At 57.5% G+C, this 5,539-nt stretch overlaps 1 long non-coding RNA gene across 2 annotated transcripts; it reads left to right on the top strand.

Annotated features, from left to right (window-relative positions):
• The first annotated feature begins 2,815 nt into the window (after nt 1–2,815).
• On the top strand, nt 2,816–4,818 carry LOC130681398 (uncharacterized). Of its 2 annotated transcripts, none has more exons than XR_008994524.1 (2): nt 2,816–3,034; nt 4,496–4,818. It is a non-coding gene; the product is annotated as an uncharacterized LOC130681398 (long non-coding RNA). The 2 variants fall into 2 exon arrangements; XR_008994523.1 differs by having other exon boundaries at nt 2,816–3,049.
• The last annotated feature ends 721 nt before the right edge of the window (nt 4,819–5,539 follow it).

Here is a 5,539-nt window from a genome sequence, read left to right as displayed (position 1 = left end):
AGGGTCACCTGTGTTTGACACTTTGATGCCAAAACATTACCTAGAAGCTTCTTTCCTGCCCCTCCCTTCACAGGCCCACCTCCCCAGCAGGTGCCTGGCTGCCCCAGCGGTCGGTCGGGGGCTGTGTGTGGGGCACCTGGCTCCTCTTGCTGTGTGGAGTCTGCAGGATCCACCCAACTGTCAAGTTTTTTAGATTGCTAAATGGTAATCCTGCTACGAAAGTGCATTTGGACAGATTTTTGATAGCTTCACACCAGCTCTGGGAATAATAAAGCTTCTGCAGTCCCACAGCAGGACATGGTGAGGGGAGCCTGAGCCTGGCCCCACGGTTTGGCTCTCTGGGGCTTCCAGCATCCCAAGTCTTGACGTGGGTTCCTGGAAAGGGCAGAACAAACTGTCCATGCTAACAGTCCAGAATTACGGGACAGGGACAAGCCAGGAAGTCACCAGACATCTGACCCCTGGGTCTGGGCCATCCCTCCGCAAGCAGATGGTGGAATGCCGGGGAGGAGAGGGACCCAGGACCCTGCAGGGGACAGAGCAGCAGGCTGGCGGTAACTGAAGTGGCCGTGCCTCTCGGTTTCTCCCCCCAACTGTTTACTCACCCGCCTGACCTGCACTTGTCAGCCTAAAACATCCTCCACAGGCTCATGTAGCAGAAGCTCCAGAATCAGACCTGGGGCGAGCGGGAATCACAGGACGGCCCCCGGCCAGTGGGTGCTCCTGGCCAGGGGACGCCTGCCTTGTCAGCAAGCCCCTGGAGAGCCCCGCCCCTGGTGTCTGCAGACACGCCTTTCCCAGGCCCTCCCTGCTTGGCAGTCACACCTAGCTAGGCCCTCACTCGTCCTGGACTCCATGGCCCACGGTGAACAAACAGGCCTGGAAAACCCTGGGCCCTGCTTCCCAAGGAGTCACCCACTGGACGCTTGGTGATGCAAGGCGGGAACAGAACCTCTGAGCCAGCCACCTGCTCTTCAGATGGCAAGTGGCCGTGGTGGCCCCATCTGCTTTCCAGGGGCTTCCTCACCTGTGCTTACAACTCACTCCATCCCAGAGTCCCTTGTCCTCCTACAGAGAATCCCCACATCCACACAGACACGCACACATGGAGGTGGCCCTCCCGGCTGGTCTGCATCCCTCTCCTCCCCTCATCCCTGCCTCTCCCATACCACAGAGCTTCCCTGGCCCAGGGTGCAGGGCTGCAGCAGTGGCCTCTGTTCTCACCCAAGGGTTCGGGCACTGCAGCCCTGGTGTCCCCAAGTCGCCGAGCAGCCAGCTGTTGGGGGAGGGGCGCACTCCGGGTGTCACAGCTCGGTAGCACCAGGGCCGCCTGCACAGCCCCAGCTGCTGGCTTCCTCGGCACACTACCCTTCCCAGCTCCAGCCACTAATCCTGGGAACTTCTGCAGGAACCACACTCTGCCTGGAGCCTCTTCTCAGACAGAACAGAGCCAGACAGCCTCAGACATGGGCTACTATGCGAGGCCTCCCAATCAGCATGGAGCTAACTAGTCCTACTGACTACCTAACCCAGCTGCCTGCTTGCCCAGCTCGCCGCCTAACCAGCTGTGGGGAAATGGAGGTTCCTGTGGCCGGGATCCTCACCTGACCCTGAACTACTTGATGATGGAACTGGCCTCCTGCTGGGCTACTGCTTCCCACCTGTTGGCAGAGAGCTGCTACTGACTGGGTCCCCATATAAGGAGCCCTGCCCAGAGCTCTGGGGGAGGCGGAGAGGAGGAGGGTTACAGACCTGCAGACTGCTGGATTTGTGATTCTAGTGCTCGACCTGCAGCCACGAGAGCAAAGCCAGGTATGAGCCTCTTACTCCAAGAATGTTCCGTTGCTATTTCTCTGTCTCACCAAATCCACAGTGAACTTGCCTGGGGCTGAAACCCTCAGGCAAGACACCAGCTCACCACCCACCCAGGCCCTCTAACCAGTTCTCCGGAAGAGGGTTCCGTTTGTCGTGTGGTGGTGTCTGAGGCCAGGGCTGCTCAGGGCCTACATGCACTGCTGGAGAAGGATCCAGCTATGCTGTGGGTGTGGGGACCATCTCACCCTGTTTAAACCGCAGGAGTCAAACTCCTCCCACTCAGTGGCTGCACATGTGCCTGTGGACCTCTGTGTCCATGTTCCCGCTGAGCTTGTAAGCAATGCAGGGACATTGCCAGGGCACATGTGGACACCAGGGGTGAGCCAGACCAGCAAGCACTGGAGCTTCTCGGGGACCATCCATCCCCCTGCCCTGGGAGGTCACCCCATCATGAGCACTGTGGGCACAGGGCAGGACTCAGGCCTCCTGAGTTTAGGAAGGCTTCTGGCTGTAAAGGAAGCTGAATTTCCAAAGAGGACTCAGGGCTGCCAGGCGAAGGCTGTTTGGAAGAGGTGCTGGCAGCGGGGGTGTTTGAGCCAAGACCTGGAGGCAGAAGTTTCCCAGAATATAAGTTCAAGGTGGGCAGCATGGAAGCCCCTTGACTCCCAGTGGCAGCCAGCAGAACGGTGGCCTGGGACCCAGGGGCATCTCCCCACTGGTTACAGGGCCTGCACATGGCACTGAGTAGGGGTCTTGAGGTGGGAGGATGGCACATGGTGGCATCACAGCTCCCCAAGTTTTCTGTGAGATGGGATTGTGCCAAGCCTGGGATTCAGGGCAGTGGGCTCTGGGGCTGGCACCATCCCACAGACAGCCTGTGTGGGTCAGGGCTGCCCTATCACCGTGTGTGGGACCAGGGCGCAGGCAGGCATTCTAGCCATGATCCGTCCGTGTTCCAGCTGTAGCCCACCCTGTTCCCTGGGCCTGGAGCCCTGGGACTCCACCTTGGTGACCTGGGACTCCCCCGCCAGGCTGGTCCCAGCTGATGCTGACCGACTTTCACCTCTGGGGTCTTGCGTTGTGCCCTCTTTTCTAACCCCGGGCTTTTGAAGAAGACTTTGAGCTGACATGAGCATCCTTTCTGCCTGCCTGGGGAGACTCGCCGCAGGGATCCTGTGCTCCTTCATCGGCTGAGCGCCAACCTCGCCCACGGTCCTAAGTCAGTATTTGACCTGTGCATATACCACATGGCACAAGGCCTTTCTGTCTGCAATCCCTGCTTCGAATCGGTTTTCAGGGGGCGTTTGGCACAGAGCTGGCACGGGGAAGGCACCGGGGCTGTCGGCTGCTCCTGAGAAGCACTGGCACCGCATCTGCTCTGTGCCAGGCATTTTGCCAGGGGTTGGTGGGCCGGGTCGGAGGAGGAGCCCCATCCTGCCTCCAGCGCCCAGCCCGACCGGGATCCCTGGAGGCATGGATACAGTTCACCCCCAGGACAGTGGTTGCCACGGGAATGAGAGAGCCGGCAGCCAAGGCCAGCGGCCACCATTTGGGCTGTCAGAGCACAGATGTCAGGGGGCCCATTTCACAAATGCGTTTCCTCATTAAAGAGGGGGAGCTTCATCCACGAGGGTGCTCTGAGACCCAAGAAAAGCGTGGGCTGGTGGGGTAGGGAAGGCTGCTCAGTCACCCCCACTTGCTGTTTGTTTTGGCCTCACCAGGGCCCTGCTCCACAGCAGGGGGACAGCAGCCAAATTGTGGGCTAAACAGCACGTGTGGGCTAAGGTTGCTGGGAGAAAACACAAGGGCCCGGGGCCGAGGACGGCTGCTCAGGCTGCTTCCTGCTTTTCCTCCAAACAGCTCAAAGTCCTGGGGGCTGAGCATTTCAGAAGCCAGGAGGCAAGGCCTCCTGGAGGCAAGGAAGACAGGCCCTCTGCCAGGTGGCCAGGATCTTGCACGGAGGAGAGGAGGGGTTTTAAGGTCACCGGTGCTGTCAGGGCTTGACTGTAGGCCAGGTTGCTTCAGAGCATCTCCAGCCACCCCTGCCCTCACTCTGGGGGCAAGGTCCACCTGCCTGGGGCTGCTGAGGGCTGGTCCCGCTCCCGGGAGTCGGCTCTCTTCCTGTTGGGCTCCCTGCTAGCGGATTTCTGGCGCCCTTCAACCAGGGCACCTGGCGAGTGGCATCGTGTCGCCAGTTAGTTCCGAGTTAGTTCGGGAATGAATCCATCAGGACCCTGAGCTCCACCAGGTCGGCCCAGGTGCGGACAGAGGAGTCTGGGTGGGGAGAGGGAAGGCAGGGCTCAGACTCACACACTGTGGCCAGAGGGCCGGGGCGGGAAGGCCACCAGGATGGGCCCAGGACACCGGGGAGCAGGCAGTGGTTTGGCTGAAACACCAGGTCAGCCACTGGCTGCCGCTGGTCTTGAGTGCTAGACATGAAGGGGCCTCCCTGGCCGAGAGCCAGGGGCTTTGGAGGGGGGCTGTGCCAAAAGTTAAGGGGCACCAGTCCTGGGGGGCATCGGCCTTCCCAGAGACCACAGAGCAGAAGTGGCCAGATCTGCCCCTGGGCCATGTCATCACATTTCTGATGGTGGTTTCTTGGAGTAACTTAATTGAATTAAAATCGAAGTACAACAAACTGCACATGCCTAAAGAATATAATTTGATTGGTTCTGGACAGGTATACTCGCCCCTCCTCTCCCAGACACCGTCATCTGCCTGGCCATGGCCAGCGTCGGCGTGCCGTGAGTGTCGGGTGCCTGTTTCCCCTGACAGGTGGCAGTGAGATGGCCCACACTTCGGCGTGTCTCTCTCTTCCCACTGTGGAAGAGCCCCTGCCAGGCAAGAGGCGTCCACGCGGGAAGCGTCCCATCCGCCTCTGGGCAGGACACGCTGTGTCTTTGGGGAAAACATCGGCATGGGATGTTATGTAGCGTGTGGTCATGTGCTTTGCCTTTTCTTTGTCTTAATGGTGTCTTTTGAAAAGCAGAAGTTTTAATTTCAGCGAAGTCCGATTTATCAGTTTTTCAAATTGTTCCATGCTTTTTGTGTTCTGAGAAATGTTTGCCTTCCCCAAGCAACAGATGTCCCCTTGGTTCCTTGAAGAAGCTGTACAATATCAGAATTTCCATGGAGACCGGTGATGCACGTTGAATTACTTATGTGTGTGTCTTGTTTGAGATGAGGGTCAGGGTTTCTCCCCCAACAGATGCCCAGTGGATCTAACACTATGTACTGAAGAAACTATTTTCACATTAAGTTGTCTTGGCACCTTTGTTGAAAATTAATTTACCCTATACATGTAGGTTCATTTCTTTTTTAAAAAGTGATTTTTGAAAGGAAAATTATAAGAACCGTCCTCCTAATTTTGGCCCTACATCCCCCACCCCCTTCATCAGCCTCATCCCTCCATTCTGCTTGTCTCAAAGTTGCCTAAAATGTAAACATATGACCGAGCAATTGCACTCTGGGCATTTATCCTGGAGAAATGAAATTTTCTGTTCACACAAAAATCTGTACTCTGATGCTCATGGCAGCTTTCTTCATGACGACTAAACCCTGGAAACATCCCAGACGTCCTTCAGTGGCTAAGTGCGCTGTGGTGTGTCCACAGAACGGAACCCTACTCAGGAGCAAGAAGGAATGAGCCGCTGAGAGCCTCACAAGGGTACTATGTGGGCAAAATGCCCAGGCTCAAAGTTTGCATACACATTCCGTGCACATA

The sequence above is a fragment of the Manis pentadactyla genome, chromosome 17, assembly GCF_030020395.1.
Source record: "Manis pentadactyla isolate mManPen7 chromosome 17, mManPen7.hap1, whole genome shotgun sequence".
Lineage (NCBI taxonomy): Eukaryota > Metazoa > Chordata > Mammalia > Pholidota > Manidae > Manis > Manis pentadactyla.
Note: the sequence above shows the minus strand (reverse complement) of the source record. Positions and strands in the feature narration are given on the sequence as shown.